Here is a 17,878-nt window from a genome sequence, read left to right as displayed (position 1 = left end):
TTGCGGCGTTCCGCCCCCGGCTGCTGACCCTGAGAGACCCTGGTCACTTGGGTGTGAGTCAAATTGACACCGGCTGGAGCTGCGGTGGCTCTAAACCGGCTGGAGCAGCATTGCTGCTCATGAGCAGGCGTTTGGATGCCTATACTGAGAACCTGCCAAGGAAACAGCGCTGCTGGGTCCTTGCCAGCCCCGACCACGGGCTCTTCTGTAATAAGACAGTAATAGTCACTTTGGGGTCCATTCCATCATCTTACTGTTCGGAAGGATCCCAAAGCAGCTTACCCCCTCTATCCCCAGGGCTAGAAAGGGGAGTGAAGCCCACAGCTCCCTGGGCTCTGCAAGCACTTGCACCTGGCCTTGGTTTGGTGAATCAGAACTCTCTCTCTCTTAGGGCAAGTTTACACAGCAGGGCTAAAACCAAATTAACTACACAACTTGTGCTATGTCAGTTGTGTAGCTTAAGTCGAAATAGCTTAGTTTGGCTTTTGGCACTGTCCACACAGCAGGAAGTCCAAGAGCCAGCGCTCTTCCTCTGAATTTCCATACTCCTCATACAATGAGGATTACAGGAGTCAGAATAAGAAGTCATCCAGCTCGACATTATTTCAACATTATATCAAAATAACTACTTGTAGTGTAGACACAGACTATGTTATTTTGGAATAACGTTAGTTATTCCGAAATAACACTGCTGTGTAGACATAGCCATAGAGTCCTTCTGTGTTTGGTGCCTCAGCACCCTCCCTTCTCTTTCATTTTTAACTGCTCTATACCTACTGCACCCTTGAAGTCAGCTGGCTCTGTAGAAAGTGGCCATCCAACTGACCAAAGCAATCTGTAAAACATTTATTTCTGCATGTGTCAGATGCAGCCTTTCCTAGCCATAGCTAAAATTTTTGGCCAGGATCTCTATCTTGTGGTGATAGCTACAGCAGCCTTTTCTGCAGGCTTGACAAATGCCATGTTGCTCCACTTTTATCAGCATGGTGCTGTCAAGATCATCCTGCAGGCCCGTTGCTTTGAATACATCAGTTGTGTTCTCTGTAAACTGTGCACTTACATAGGCACTCAGGAAAGATTCAGATACTGCCCAGCTGATTAGCTGAGCGTCTACAGCTATATTTTTTGTTTCTAGTGGTGATGCACGTTCATATGTGTCTTGGTGCACATAACAAATACGTATTCCGCACACGGATAGAAAAAATTAGAGGGAGCATTATACATCACCCTTCTCTTTGCATCTGTCCAATAGCTCCCACTCTTCTATATATCAAACATAACAGCTACGTCTACACTGGCATGATTTTCTGAAAATGCTTTTAACGGAAAAGTTTTCCGTTAAAAGCATTTTCGGAAAAGCATGTCTAGATTGGTAGGATGCTTTTCCACAAAAGTACTTTTTGCGGAAAAGCATCCGTAGCCAATCTAGATGCGCTTTTCCACAAAAAAGCCCCGATCGCCATTTTCGCGATCTGGAATTTTTTGCGGCAAACAGTACTGTGCTGTCTACACTGGCCCTTTTGCGGCAAACAGTACTGTGCTGTCTACACTGCCCAAACGGGAGCAGCATAGTATTTCCAGAAAAGCACTGACGATCTGACATGAGATCGTCAGTGCTTTTCCAGAAATTCAAGCGGCCAGTGTAGACAGCTGGCAAGTTTTTCCACAAAAGCAGATGATTTTGCGGAAAAACTTGCCAGTCTAGACACAGCCTACCTATTTTACTTCACTTTCAGTGCTCCCCACAACCCATCATCTCTCCTACACTCCTGAGATATCAACTCCTGCTTCTAACTGGGCAATGATGCCATTGTCCATCACCCACCTTTGTTCTTCATCCCATGCCACCAAATTTAACAGAGCTTTATGAATATCCATAAAGCTACCTCTTTATCCTCCTCTCAAATCCCTCCTTCAAACTCTCCTTTTCTGTGATGCCTACAAAAAGCTTGACAGCAGTAAGACTGTTGGCATGTTGAGTCAATTGCCAGTCATACTGATCAATAATGTCTTACTGTTTCCTTGTATATTCTCTGTTTTATTCAGCAGTTGTCTCCTCATATGTTCAGATTATAAGAATTTTTGGGCAGGGTCTGTTTCTGTTCCATGTTTGTACAGTGCCTAGCACATTAATCCCAGTCCACAACTAGGGGTTGAAAGCAGTAGGGATGTAAAAATCTCATTTAATTAGTTAACCTGTAAAACATTCAGTTTAACAAGTTAACTGATTAACTGGGGAGGGCAGAGTGGATTCCATGTAACCAGACAACTCCATGTAACCATGCTGCCAACTCCCAGCCCACATGGGTTGAGAGCTGTCAGCAAGGGGTTGCTTCCAGCCAGGTAACAATTAACCGTTACCTAGTACCCATCACCCATTAAGTGATGCTTACCGGGTAACTGGTAAACCAGTTACCTATTCACATCCATAGTAGGCACCATGATAATATAAATAACTGAGGGGAGGGGAATTGTGGCCAAAGAAACCAGGGTAAATTCTGTGCTTAGTCACACAGCATGCAACTCCATATAACTATTGCAACAGGAGGAAGTGATGAATCAGTCCACTGGATCTTTAAGCTAGGTGGTACAGGTTGAATGGTGTACAGGATGAATCAGTCCACTGGATCTTTAAGCTAGGTGGAACTCTCTGTTCTGGAAACATCCGTCATCAGGAATAAATTTAGTTAGTTGGATGTCCACTTCTCATGGGTGTGGCCAAGTTTCCTGCAGTCTCATAAAGTTTGTTTACAGCTACCAATGCTGACTCTCAGTGTTCTGTGCTATGATTTAGCTCTAATTTACCCCTAAATGTCCTTTAACATCCCAGTAAGCGGTGGAAGTATGGGTAATGCTGTTAGAGAATATTGACCTCTCGTGGTCCAGAAAATTCTCTTGTTCTGACTGGTCAGGGTGCAGGACTAGAGGTTCAACCTATAGTTGTTACTCATCGTTGGGCATGGACAATATATGTCCTACAATCATAGTGTTTCTACTAAGATCTAAAATTCTCCACTCTCTTTTTCCTGCTTTTTAGGTTTCCTTCCACTACTCAAATATTATTAGAGGCAGCAAGTGGGGTGGGAGTGGGGGGAGCAGGAACCAGTCCAGGGAGGAGGCAGTTTAAAAGCTAGTTCCCTTCAACACTATACCTGGGAGGGGGAGAGGAGGCAGTGGGGGACTGGGTGCAAGCTAGGAATCAGCTGATTCCTGGCTCACACCTGATCCTCTGATGCGCCTCTGCCTTTTAAATGTATTAAGAGGCAGCTCTTACTACATTTAAAAGGCAGAGCTGCAGTGGAGTTAGTTCCTGGACCGGCACAAGTGGGGACTGCTTAGTCCTGGCTTACCCCACCCCAGGCAGCTATCTCTGCTGCGGCTCTGCAGTTTAAATGTAGTAGGAGCTGGGTGGTAGAGTTAAACTGCAGAGCTGCAGTGGGGGTACCAAGCACTCCCTCCTTATCGACTAATCGAGTAGTTGATGGAAATTGTGTCGAGTACTCAATTAGCTAATTATCCGCATTTTAACATCCTTAGTCTGTGGGGGTATGTCTACACTACCACCCTAGTTCGAACTAGGGTGGTAATGTAGTCAACCGGAGTTGCAAATGAAGCCCGGGATTTGAATTTCCAGGGCTTCATTTGCATGTTGCCGGGCGCTGCCATTTTTAAATGTCCGCTAGTTCGGACTCCGTGCCCCGCGGCTACACATGGCACGAACTAGGTAGTTCGGACTAGGCTTCCTATTCCGAACTACCTGTACTCCTCGAGGAGTACAGGTAGTTCCACGAGGAGTACAGGTAGTTCGGAATAGGAAGCCTAGTCCAAACTACCTAGTTCGTGCCACGTGTAGCCGCAGGGCACGAGTCCGAACTAGCGGACATTTAAAAATGGCGGCGCCCGGCAACATGCAAATGAAGCCCGGGAAATTCAAATCCCGGGCTTCATTTGCAACTCCGGTTGACTACATTACCACCCTAGTTCGAACTAGGGTGGTAGTGTAGACATACCCTGGCAGGCCTAGCCCAGGCAGCATGACACAGGCATGGGCTGCTCTGACCAGCTAGCTGGAGCAGCCCACCTGCTGCAGGTTACATGTTGGCACACAGGGAGGCTTCACTGTGGGCTCTGCAGTATATAGCTTATTTAAGCTAAATATATAAATATTTTTAAACAACAAATTATTATATTTAAATAATAAATAGCTTAAATAAGCTATATACTGCAGAGCCTGCAGTGCATGTTAGCATGTAACTGATAGTTATATTTTAAATCCCTAGTCTGAAGTGCATCTCTCTGCTCCACTCTAAAAGCAAGTGGGGTGCCAAAATGTATTTTCTGTTGGGGATGGCAAATCATCTTCCACATAGCACAGTACAGTATAGAAAATAAACTCTACAAATGGGGAGAGAGAATGCCTCATTAATGGGGCATTAATGAGATCCTATCAAACACACAGTTCCTAGGAAGTAGTTTCATATTATTTTAATATTCTAGAGATCCATAAATCAGGGACAGTTGGTACATCCACAAATGCTCTACAACTACAGAAATGGCTGTGCACCGCCCATGTTTGCTTGGAGAAAAAAAATTAGTGAAAGGACCAAGTAAAACACGAAGCATTAATTTGCATGAGCTCCTTTCACCCACTCTGTTGTGCAACTCACTGCCAGAGCTGAGGAGGAAGCTGTTTTTTGCTTTTAATCAATGCATCAGCTTGTTACAAAGTCAGTTTTCTCTTTGTGTGACTCAGAAAACTGCAGATATTTCATATTGTTCTGATCCATTATTACAGGTGGATAACATTGCAACATTTATAGTTAAAGTTACACAGTGGTTTCTATTCCCCTTTTTAAAAATGCAAACAGCTTTCTCCAACATTTATTTTTCAAGATGAATTTTTAATCTTTGGTCTCAGTATTTCTTGATGAAGTGTGAACAAAAATGGTTGAGCCATTTTGGAGTATGCGCAGAATGAAATACCTCTCGCCATTGTCTCTTTTTTTCAACCTCTTCAATAGCAGGTCGTGGGAATTTGAAATGTAGGATGGATTTAGGTAGTCACAAATTCACAAAGCCTCTGTCGACAAAAGCTTGTAGTCTAGACGTACCCTTACAGAAATCCAGGCTGGAGAAACCATCCAATGTGAAAGGTCCCTGCTAGTGGAATCTCTCAGGAAGCAGGTGGGAGGTGGCTAGGCTGAGGACCATCTGAGTCCAAGAGAAAATCCCTGAGAGTATTCATGTGGAGTCAGCTGAGGAAGCTATCCCATTATAAAAGACTGCTGACACACCATTGGTGGAGGAGATGGCTCTGTCTTGGGGGGACATTGGAAGCTAGTCACTTCTGGCAGCAGGCAGTACTCCATCCCCGCTCCCCACCGTGGTTCTGGAGAACTTTTACACTGTTCTGGATACAAGAGATAAAGAATCACTCCTAAAGCAGAAGAGGAGAAGGCTTGTACTCCCAAAACTGGGAGGTCTGCAGCCACCACTGTGAGAAGGAAAAATAGGATAGTGGTTGTTGAAGACTCTCTTCTGAGGGGGACACAGGCATCTGTTGCCCTGACATATCATCTCAGGGAGGCTGTGTCTACACTGGCCACTTATTCCGGAAAATCAGCAGCTTTTCCGGAATAACTTGCCAGCTGTCTACACTGGCCGCTTGCTTTTTCCGGAAAAGCACTGATGATCTACTGTAAAATCATCAGTGCTTTTCCGGAAAAACTATGCTGCTCCCGTTTGGGCAAAAGTCCTTTTCCGGAAAACTGTTCCAGAAAAGGGCCAGTGTAGACAGCACAGATTTCTTTTCCGCAAAAAAGCCCCGATCGCGAAAATGACGATTGGGGCTTTTTTGCGGAAAAGCGCATCTACATTGGCACGGACGCTTTTCCGGAAAAAGTGCTTTTCCGGAAAAGCATCCTGCCAATGTAGACGCGCTTTTTCCAGAAATACTTATAATGGAAAACTGTTCCGTTTTAAGCATTTCCGGAAAAGGGTGTCAGTGTAGACATAGCCAAAGTGTGCTGCCTGCCAGGGGCCCACATCTGAGATGTTACGAGGGTATTGTTGAGGATTATCCAGCCCTCTGACTACTTCCTCATCCAACTCATCCATGTGGGCACTAATGATACTGCAAGGTGTGACTTTGAGCAAATCAAGAGCGACTAAAGGGCTTTGGTGGTATGAGGGAAGGAGTATGGCATGCAGGTAGTATTCTCTTCAGTCCTTGCTGTCAAATGTAGGGGCCCAGTTAGACACAGGTACATCCTGGAGGTGAATGCCTGGCTGTGAAGATGGTGTCACGAGGAGGGCTTAGGCTTCCTTTACCACAGGATACTGTTCCAAGAATAAGGATTGCTAAGCAGGAATGGGGTTCACCTTTTGAGAAAGAGAAAGAGAGTATTTGGATACAGACTGGCTAACCCAGTGAGGAGGGCGAGGTGACCAAAGCCCACAGGTAATTGAAAAACATGAAAACCTGGGAGATGGGTCAGAAATGGGAGGCAGCATTGGCTATAATAGCAGAGATAAAGGAGGGACAAGGCAGAACTAGGGGGATAAAATCAAATCAGTATCTTAGATGCTGAATACAAATGCAAGGAGTATGGGAAATAAGCAGGAAGAACTTGAAGCACTAATAAAAAAACACAACCATGACATAATTGGTATCACAGAGATTTGGTGGGATAATACATATGATTGGAATATTGGTATAGAAGGGTACAGCTTGCTCAGAAAGGTTTGGAAGGGAAGAAAAGGAGGAGGTGTTGCCGTATATATTAAAAATGTATACACTTGGACTGAGGTGGAGATGAACAAAGGAGACAGACAAAATCATCCGAAGCACAGGATTTGGTGGTGATGAGTGACTTCAACTATTCAGACTTATGTTGGAAAACTAACACAGTAGGGCACAGATTATCCAATAAGTCCATGGACTGCATTGGAGACCATTTTTTATTTCAGAAGATTGAGAAAGCTACTGGAGGGAAGCTCTCAAGATTTGATTTTAACAAATAGGGCGGCACTGGTTGAAAATTTGAAAGTGGAAATTAGCTTGGGTGAAAGTGATCATGAAATCATAGAGGAACGACAGAAGGGAGAACAGCAAAAGAGAGACAATGGATTTCAGGAAGGCAGAGAGAAAATAGAGACAATGAATTTCGGAAAGGCAGATTTCAGTAAACTCAGAGAACTGGTAGGTAAGGTCCCATGGGGAGCAAGACTAAGAGGGAAAAACAACTGAAGACAGTTGGCAGTTTTTCAAAGGGACATTATGAAGGGCCCAAAATCAAACTATTCATTGTGTATGAAAGACAGAAAGCATGGCAAGAGACCAACTTGGCTTAACCTGGAGCTCTTACATGATCTAAAAATAAAAAAGGAGTCATATAAAAAATGGAAAGTAAGTCATGAGTACATAAGAACGGCCGTACTGAGTCAGACCAAAGGTCCATCTAGCCCAGTAGCCTCTCTGATGACAGTGGCCAACATCAGGTGCCCCAGAGAGGGTGGACCGAAGACAATGATCAAGCGATTTGTCTCCTGCCATCCTTCTCCAGCCTCTGACAAACAGACGTCAGGGACACCATTTCTATCCCCTGGCTAATAGCCTTTTATGGACCTAACCTCCATGAAATTATCTAGCTTCTCTTTGAACTCTGTTATAGTCCTAGCCTTCACAGCCTCCTCTGGCAAGAAGTTCCACAGGTTGACTACACGCTGTGTGAAGAACTTTCTTTTATTATTTTTAATTACATTTAATTTATTAGGTCAAATTATGAAGGATGAATATAAGCAAACAACACAAGAATGCAGGGGCAATATTAAAACGACAAAGGCACAAAACGAGCTCAGACTAGCCAGAGACATAAAGGGTAACAAGAAGACATTCTACAAATATGTTAGAAGGAAGAGGAGGACTAAGGACAGGGTAGGCCTATTGCTCAGTGAAGAGGGAGAAACAATAACAGGAAACTTGAAAATGTCAGAGGTGCTTAATGACTTCTTTGTTTCAGTTTTTACCAAGAAATTTGATGGCGATGGGATGCCTAACATGGTGAATGCTAGTGGAAATGGGGTAAGTTTAGAAGTTAAAATAAAAAGAACAAGTCAAAAATTACTTAGAAAAGTAAGATGTCTTCAAGTCATCAGGCCCTAATGAAATGCATCCTAGAATACTCAAAGAGCTATGGAGGTATCTAAGCCTTTAGTTATCATCTTTGAAAAGTCCTGGAAGTTGGAAGAGATACCAGAAGACTGAAAAGGGCAAATATAGTGCGCATGTATAAAAAGGGAAATAAGAATAACCCAGGAAACTACAGACCAGACAGTTTAACTTCTTTGCCAGGAAAATGAAGCAAGTATGTAAGGAATTATCTGCAAACGTTTGGAAGATAAGAAGTTGATAGGTAACAGCCAGCATGGATTTATAAAGAACAAATCATGTCAAACCAATCTGATAGCTTTCTTTGATAGGATAACAAGTCTTGTGGATAAGGGAGAAGCGGTGGATGTAGTATACCTAGACTTTAATAAAGCATTTGATACAATCTCACAGGACTTTATCAATAAACTAGGGAAATACAACCTAGATGGGGCTACTATAAGGGGGGTGCATAACTGACTGGATAACTATTCTCAGAGAGTAATTGTTAATGGTTCACAGTCATGCTGGAAGGGCATAACAAGTGGGGTTCCGCAGAGGTCTGTTTTGGGATTGGTTCTATTCAAAATCTTCATCAATGATTTAGATGATGGCATAGAGAGTATGCTTATTAAGTGCAGATGATACCAACCTGGAAGGGGTTGCAAATGCTTTGGAGAATAGGGTCATAATTCAAATAATCTGGACAAACTAGAGAAATGGTCGTACTTAAATAGGATGAAGTTTAATAAGGACAAATGAAAAGTATTCCACTTAAGAAGGATCAGTTTAATAAATACAGAATGGAAAATGACCAGGGCTCGACATTTAATGTAATCTACTCGCTCGTGGCGAGTAGATTACAAGCCGGAACAGCACAGCGCGGTCAGCGCATGCACAGCGCGGTCTGCGCATGCGCAGCGTGCCAAATCACGTGGCTGGTGAGTGGGGCTCGCTGCGGTTTGGCGAGCCCTGGAAATGACTGTCTAGAAAGGAATACTGAAGAAATGGATCTAGAGGTCAGAGTGGACCACAAGCTAAATATAAGTCAGCAGTGTGATGCTGTTGCAAAAAAAGCAAACATGATTCTGGGATGCATTAACAGGAGTGTTATGAGCAAGGCACAAGAAGTCATTCTTCCACTCTACTCTGCACTGATTAGGCCTCAACTGGAGTATTGTGTCCAGTTCTGGGCACCATATTTCAAGAAAGATGTGGAGAAATTGGAAACGCTCCAGAGAAGAGCAACAAAAATGATTAAAGATCTAGAAAGCATGATCTATGAGGGAAGACTGAAAGAACTGGGCTTGTTTAATTTGGAAAAGAGAAGACCGAGGCCACGTCTACACTGCATCCGTCTTGCACAAAAGCCTATGCACATGAAGCTCAGATTAGCATATTTCCATGCTTCATTTACATAATCAATTAGGGGGCATTTTTGCACAAGAGGCTTTTGCGCAAAAAAGGAGCCATCTACACATCTCCTTTTTGCGCAAAAACAGCCTTTTGAGCAAGAGCCATTCTTCCTCATTATTTTCAGCTCCTTTTTGTGCAAAAACGGCCCCTAATTAATTATGCAAATGAAGCATGGCAATATGCTAATCTGCACTTCACTTGCATAGGCTTTTGCGTAAGAGGGATTCAGTGTAGGTGTAGCCCGGTAGGGAACATGATGGCAGTTTTCAAGTATCTAAAATGGTGTTACAAGGAGGAGGGAGAAAAATTGTTCTCCTTGACATCTGATGATAGGACAAGAAGCAATGGGTTTAAATTGCAGCAAGGGAGGTTTAGGTTGGACATTAGGAAAAAATTCCTAATTGTCAGGGTGGTTAAACACTGGAATAAATTGCCTAAGGAGACTGTGGAATCTACATCACTGGAAATATTAAAGAGCAGGTTGGATAGACACCTATCAGGGATGATCTAGATAGTGCTACGTCCTGGCTTGAGGGCAGAAGACTGGACTTGATGATCTCTCAAGGTCCCTTCCAGTTCTAATATTCTATGATTCTGACATATTGCACTATTTTACTTCTATTCTTAGAAGAATTCTGTAGGGCATGCTCAGAATATACAGGATCATCTTTAGCATGATAATATCATTCACAGACTCCCATAACCTAATATTTGGATCTCAAATTTTTTCATTCTATGGAAAACATGGAAAGGCTTTGCACTAGTTCCAAGGACTAGTTTGAGAAACCTAAGAATAAGGAACCTAAGAATTAGGAGAAACCTAAGAATTATCAAATGAAAGCATATTTATGAACAGCGTCAGAAACAGTGACAGCACCAGTGGAAAGGAAAGTTATGTAATAAAATAGCAATCCTGGACTTTTGTCAGTTCTAATTTCTTTGTTACCTGATCTTGCTCAAACTTAATTTTGTCCATCTGTATTCTTTCTCCCCTTGGGAACTGTGTCTCATCTGTATCAGATTTGCCATAAAGGAAGGCAAAATATAATTTAGTTTTTTAGACATGGCTGGTCTAAGCTAGTTCTATTAAATATCCATTAACCCCTAAGGGTTTTGTGTTTTTCTGTGCTGGTGAGGTGAAAGCGTGGTAAATTCTTTACATACTTTCATAGAAGCAAGCTTCCAATATTTCAGTAGGAAGGTTTCATTTTTTAGTTTAAATATTACTATTAATTGGACTGGTAATAAAAAGAAATCTAAATGCACTAATGCAATAATTCAATGTCTCAGCCCTTTTGCTTTGGATTTTGTGCAATTTTTTCTTGTACCTTTTTATTTTTGCCTGGCTTTCACTTGCTATCTTGTTTCAGTGCATTTCCTCAGATCATTTCTCCAATTATTTTCACATTTCCCCACTGGCTCTTTGTGTCAATCTCTTCCACCATCTCCCTAATTCAGCATCCAGATCTTTGGTCAGAAAGATGGTTGCTGTGATACAGGGTATCTTGGGACAGGGCAGAGGTTATCTTCCAAAATTACTTTTCTTTCATCATTTCATGGGGCTTGCATCATAGCTACCATCCTACCAGTCAAAAAAGAGCTGGATGCTGCTCCTTCAGTCATCTAGAGAAACTGCTTTAAAAAGCTAGAAGGTGCACATTCCTTTAGGGCTTGATATACTGTCTCTTCTATTCTCTTTGATCCCAAATGAATATAAAAACCACAGATGATCAGTGCAGCTCCTTGTCCTTTTGTCAGTCTTCTCTCTGTTTATTTGATTTGTCTTCTCCCTAGTTTACCACCTTGTTTAGTTTGTCTCCACCCCTCAATATGATTTTAGGATTTGTTATTTTCTCAGTTTCATTGTGCAGTTTCTCCTGCTGGAAACTCTGGGAAATTCTATTTAAAAAATGAATATAATTGTTGAAGGAAGGTGAAGCTCTCAAATGCAGAAAGATGTGACCCTCCAACTAATCTTGTGGGTCACATAGTGATAATGGCTCTTTAAGAAGGAAGAGGCTAGTACACCTAAGACTTGTCAGCTGAATCTCAATAAGACTTAAGAGAGGGCACTTGGGGCCTAAAGGAAAGGCAATTAGAGAACTGTCTGAAGATGAACTGTAACTGTGAGCTCTTAGTGAGGAGCTTAGAAGAAAGCTGTTAGTGAGAACTGACCAAAGCTAGGGACCTCAATCATAGAATACTAGAACTGGAAGGGACCTCGAGAGGTCATCGAGCCTAGTCCCCTCATGGCAGGACCCAGTACTGTCTAGACCATCCTTGACCATTTATCTAACTTACTCTTAAATATCTCCAGAGATGGAGATTCCACAATTTCAATGTGTGGAAGGCTCAAGAAGTGGCTCCTATGAAAAGGGAAAGGTCAAGCTTTCTCAAGAAAAGTTGAGCCTGGAAGCAAGAGGCTGAATTCCTAGGCATGGAGTGCTAGGGGGAATGAAACCCTGGGTACAGATCTGAGTTAAGAGTGGGAAAAGTGGCCACTCTCAGCAGGAGCAGCCCGAGAGCAGCTGCTGGCAATTGGCACCCCCGCCTCCAAAGCCCTCAACAGCAGTTTATCTTGGTGCCATAGGCGACCGCCTAGGTCGCCTGTATTGACGGGTCACCACTGACTCTCAGATAGGACTCACTATCTAGGCCTCCCTGGAACAAGAACAAAAGAAACCATGAGCAAAGTGCAGTTAGACTCTCAGGTAGGTGACCTACAGGGGGGATAGAAGGAGGTGTTGTGTTTGCTGAAGTCCAGCTAAGTCAGGAAATTCCTGAACTTCCACCATTCTGCACCTGCTCAGCTTGTTATTGAACTCTTCCTCTCTGGGGCCCAGGCTGCCTGAGTATGGCTTCATGAGCCAGGGAGCAAGGGGTAGGGTGGGTCACCCAGGATCATTATGGGCATGTCCAGCTCTCTGACTCTGATGGTTCGGTTTGGAAAACAAGTGTCAGCATGAATCTTTGGGAAGAGGCAGGAGTTCTTAAAGTTGGGCACATTCTGAACCTTTCCCAACCATCCTACCTTGATGTTGGTGAAGCGGCCCTTGTGATCCATGAGCACCTGTAGCACCAAGGAGAAGAACTCCTTTGACTGTGTCTAGACTGGCAAGTTTTTCCGCAAAAGCAAGTGCTTTTGCGGAAAAATTTGCCAGCTGTCTACACTGGCCACTTGAATTTCCGCAAGAACACTGACGATCTCATGTAAGAAATCAGTGCTTCTTGCGGAAATACTATGCTGCTCCCGTTCGGGGAAAAGTCCTTTTACGCAACAGCTCAGATTTGTTTTGTGCGAAAATGGCGATCGGGGCTTTTTTGCGCAAAAGCGCGTCTAGATAGGCACAGACACTTTTCCACAAAAAGTGCTTTTGTGGAAAAGCGTCCGTGCCAATCTAGATGCTCTTTTCCACAAATGCTTTTAACGGAAAACTCTGAGGCATGGTGGTCAGGGGCCAGGATGGGGATGTGTGTTCTGTCTATGGTACCATTCCCCAGAGTCACAACCCACTGTAGCATGATATTACTGATGGCCTTTGCTACTTGTATGACAACAACCCTGACTCTTGATTTCCCCACCCCAAACGGGTTCCTGACTGAGTAGTAGCTGTCTGGCATGGCAAGCTTCCATAGAGCAATGGCCTTGTGCTTCTGCAAGCTCAGAGCAGGTCTCATGCCAGTATCCTGTTGCCTCAGGGCAGGGAAAAACCATTTGCAGAGATCCAGGAACATGGCCTAGCGCATGCAGAAGTTCAGCAGCCACTGCTAATCAGCTCATCTCTGCATGATGATGCAGTTCCACCGGTCTGAGCTCATCTCCCGATGCCAGAACTGACATTCCACTGTGTTCAGGTGATTAAGTGGCAGCTACAATAGCATAACCTATTGAGCTAGGACTTGCCTGAACAGAGCATCTGTGTCTCACCAAGGTTCATCCTCCTCCTTTTCAAGGTGGAGCAACATGCAGGTGCTTTCAAAGTACTATACCATGAGGCACACCATGAGACATGAGCATGGCAATGCTCTCCAGCACCCTGGGTTCCATTCTCATAGTGCTGTGGCACCTGCGCGGGGAACCACATATTGAAAAGGGGCACATACACTGAGGTCCGTTTATGTCACATGAGGGGGGGAGGAAGTAGATGAGTGCCTTTTGGGATGCAGCCAACATAGTGATGTTAGTGTTAGTAAGGCCTTGTAATAGATAGAAAGAAGCTTAATGTTGAAAGACTTTGTAACTTTTGTTAAAGTGACTTAGAAGTACCCTTTGTTCAATGCTGCAATTCTGTAAATGTATTGTTTGTGTGAATGAGAGAGAGAATGTTTTAGGAGAGATAAGTGTGAAGGCCATTGCATGCTCAAATGGTCAGAGGAAGGACTGAAGACTCAGAAGCACCAAATAATTATCAACTAAGTGAAAGAACTCAGAAGACGCAGACTACCCAGGCAGACTGACGAACTCTGAAGCTAGAGGCTAGCACCCCTTGATAGGGAACCAATCACAACTTTCTCCAGAAAGACAACACCACGGAGGGGTCGTCAGACTTGCTATGTCTAGACTGGCATGATTTTCCACAAATGCTTTTAACGGAAAAGGTTTCCATTAAAAGCATTTGCGGAAAAGAGCGTCTAGATTGGCATGGACACTTTCCCGCAATAATTTCTGAAGGGGGGCCACTTCACCAATTTTGGAAGTGGCCTCAGGCGGAAGGGGTGGGGTTGAGAACTACCCTGCCACGAGCTTTGCTTGGCCTGGGGTCTCTGCCCCCTGACTTCTGGCCAATGGAAGGGACCTGGAACAGATGGGAGGATGCTGGGGGCTAGCTCCTCCCAGAGTTGTCTGGGGTGGAGTCTTAGAATTCACATAACATGGCTGTGGCCCTGATACTAACCTGTTGCCTCGCAGCTGCCCGTCAGGCACAAGTCCTTTGAATACAACAGTGGTCTCCAACCTTTTCACACCTGTAGGGGTTCCCCCCTTGTGCGGAGGGGCTTACGTCCGCCCCCCTCAGTTTCCACAGTCGTTAGTGACTCAATGTGCCCGGTTTCGCTCCGTTCAGCTCGGCGGTTGGGGGAAGGGGGTCCGGGCCCGCCTTCGCTCCGGACCCCAAGGTAAGGGAAAGGTTCCCCACCTAGCGGAGGGGGTCGGGAACCCTAAACTCCCCCACTCTCGGGGTCCACGTCCCCGCCTTGGGCCACTTCTTCCCCCACGTCAGCACGTCCCACCCCAGGCTCCTGCTCCGGTCCTGCCCAGGGTCGCCAATACCTGAGTCCGTGCGCTCGCTCCCAGGGGAGGTCCGTCTCCTCGGCGTCCTCTCCTCTTGCTGGGTCGTTGCAGCCTTTTGAATTGCCCGCCGGTCGCACGCAGATGACGTCAGTCCCTTCGTCATCCACCGGCCCCCCCGTCGGGCCGGCCTCCCCGTGACGTCACTTTCCCCGCCTCCTTCCCCAGCCCTTTGTCGGCGTCGCTTGCCGGCCCCGGCTCGTCACCCGGCCGGCGCGCCGGCCCCCCTGCTCGGGGAAGACAGCCGGCTCTGCAAGCTGCGCGGGGGGGCGATCCCCGCGAACGCGGCGTCCCGATCCCCGCGAACGCGGCGTCCCGGCGGCTTCTGGGAGGGGTGGGGCTACCCCGCCACAACACCCAAGATAACTTTTTAAATGTCAGGACAAGCCAAGATCTACCCCATCCTTTCCCCAAGACGCCACCCCGCCCTTTGTTCCCCTCCTCTCCATCACTTGCTATCCCCAGTTCTTATACACTCTCACTGGGGTGAGACAGGAGGTGCAGGCTCGGGGGTGGGAAAGAGGGATTTGGGTGTGGGAAGGGGTGAGAGGTGGAAGCTCTGGGAGGGAATTTAGATGCAAGAGGAGCTGGAGAAGGGGATTCTGGTTTGGGGAGGGGGCTCCGGGCTGTGGAATATTGGGGTCAGGTGGAGGGTTGGAGTGCTGAGCAAGCCACAGGCTTGTGCATGTGAGGGTGCAGGAGTTTGGGTTGGGTGTGTGAGGGGTTCAGGGCAGGGAGGTTGGGAGTATGATCGACTCAGGACACTAATTTGCAGTGTGTGGATGATGCAGGTGTGTTGTAGCAGAGACTGAAGATGTGTGGGTGCAGGAGTTTGGGGATGTGAGCGGCTCAGGACAGGGCGTTCCAGTACATGATAGGCTCAAATTTGTGGTCAGGAGGTGGGGTGGGTGCAGGAGTATTATGATGCTGTGGCTAGATGGGGGCTTGGCCCCAATTGGGGGCTTGTTGGACAGGTTTCATTTTTAAATAAAGATGTCAAACACAAAAAGTTTCAGCATTGTCTTTATTGGGGGGAGGGCTGTTTTGAGTCAGGGGTCACTGACCCACAAAAAAGTCAGTTGGGCCCACACAAGTGAGATGCAAAAAAACTCCAACCCCTCCAAAAAAAAACCAAGCCTCAGTGATGTGGCTCCAACTGTGCTGGTGCGGGCAGGGGACAGGATGTTGGTGTGTTCTGGGGTAGGTGGGTGCTGAGGCAGGGGACAGAGTGCTGGTGGGGGCTGGGGACAGGGTGCTGGGGCAGGTTATAGATGCGAGCAGAGGCAGGGTACTGGAGAAGAGGGCTAGCCAGGGGGAGGGGACAGGGAGAGCTCGGGCCAGTACCTGGGGATCCTGCAGCTGCACGCCAGGTCCGGATCTCAGGAAGCATGTATGCTGCTCCCCCCTTCCCCAAACAGCCAGCGTGCATCCTGAAATGCTAGGTCTTCGCACACCGGCGACTTCCTCCCCCCTGCTGCCTCCCTGCACAGGGGCAGGGAGAGTAGGAGTCCTGGGACTGCACCAGCTCCAACTTGTCAGGCAGTGTGCGCCCTCCTCCTCCGCTCCCCACGGCAGCCGTGCACTTCTTAAGCAGTTGGAGCTGACACAATCCCGGGACTCCATTTCCCCCCACCCACAGGAAGGCAGTAGGGGGAAGGAAGTCCCTGGCATTTCAGGAAGCATGCTGGCTGTTTGGGGGCAGAGGGAGCAGCCCACGCACTTCCTGAAACCCTGGATGTGGTGCACAGCTGAAGGTAGCATCAGTGGGGGCTGCTTCTTGGGGGTGGGAAATATGGGGGGCCCTGAACACCTTGTGATCGAGCCATCCCGATCAACTGGTTGATTGCAATCAACAGGTTGGTGGCCACAGGAATAGAAGCAGTTGAAAGGGCTCATGCCCCCTGGGCAGCTCCCAGACAACAGGCTAGAGGGACCAAGAGCTGCAAGCCCTTTTAATTGCTTCTGTTTAAAGGGCTTGTACCTGCCGGGTGGCTGCCAGGCAACACAGCCACCCAGCAAGCACAAGCCCTTAAAATACATGTAGTTGAAAGGGCTCACGTGTCTCCAGCTCCCAGGCAACACACTAGGGCAGGAGTCAGCAACCTTTCAGAGATGGAGTAACAAGATTTGACTTATTCACCTCTATGTATGGGTGTCAGGGAATCACACCCCAGTGTGCCTCAGTGCCCCCTGACTATCTTCATATAGCCCCTCACAGGGCAAGTTACAGTCTGTATGGGATACTCATCATAGGCGTTTGGGATTATCTCCACGGCCCGCTTGCCTACACCAGGCTATGATCTGCCTCCAAGTCCGGGCCTTGCCTCCGTCCCCTAGTCAGGGTAGCCTTAGCTGGCCTTCTCCCAGCCCTTGTTGGCTATCCCCAGCAGGTCTCCCTCCTGGGAGCTCCTGCTTCCTCCACAGTCAGCCCCTCACTGGCCTCTCTCTCCTCCCTTAAGCAACCTGGGCTTCTCTATATATACATGCCAGCTGTGCTCATACTCGCCCTAATGGGTTCAGCTGGCTTCTACCAGCCACTCGTGCAGTCCTGGATCTTTGCCAGCTGGGCTCTCTCTAGTCCTAACTAGCTCCAGCTGGTCTCCTTTCTGCTAGCCCCGGCTCCGGGCCGGAGTCCTGGTGTTAAAGGGCCAGTGCAGGGCAGGTGCCCTGTCACAATGGGTCCGAATGCTGGGGATACTTTTTAAAGTCAATAATAGTTCTACTTATAGCAGCTTCATTAATAAATAAATGAAGATGCAGATGTTACCTTTTAGTACGGGGGTTGTCAACATTTCAGAAGCAGTGTACAGAGATTTCACTTATTCACAGATCTGTGTGCCAGGGGAAGGAATGGAGAGGTGAGGCAAGGTCAGACTGAGTACAGTGACCTTATTTTCTGAACCAGCTGCAGCTAGTAAGAATGGTTTAATTTAAATTATGAAACAGATTAAGCATTTTAACTTTATCATGTTAGTTTATCAAACTTCACTTTAAATAAAGTAAAATATTATGTCCAACACAAAAGT

The sequence above is a fragment of the Pelodiscus sinensis genome, chromosome 9 (assembly GCF_052426305.1).
Source record: "Pelodiscus sinensis isolate ZL-2025 chromosome 9, ASM5242630v1, whole genome shotgun sequence".
NCBI classification, from domain to species: Eukaryota; Metazoa; Chordata; order Testudines; family Trionychidae; genus Pelodiscus; species Pelodiscus sinensis.
Note: the sequence above shows the minus strand (reverse complement) of the source record.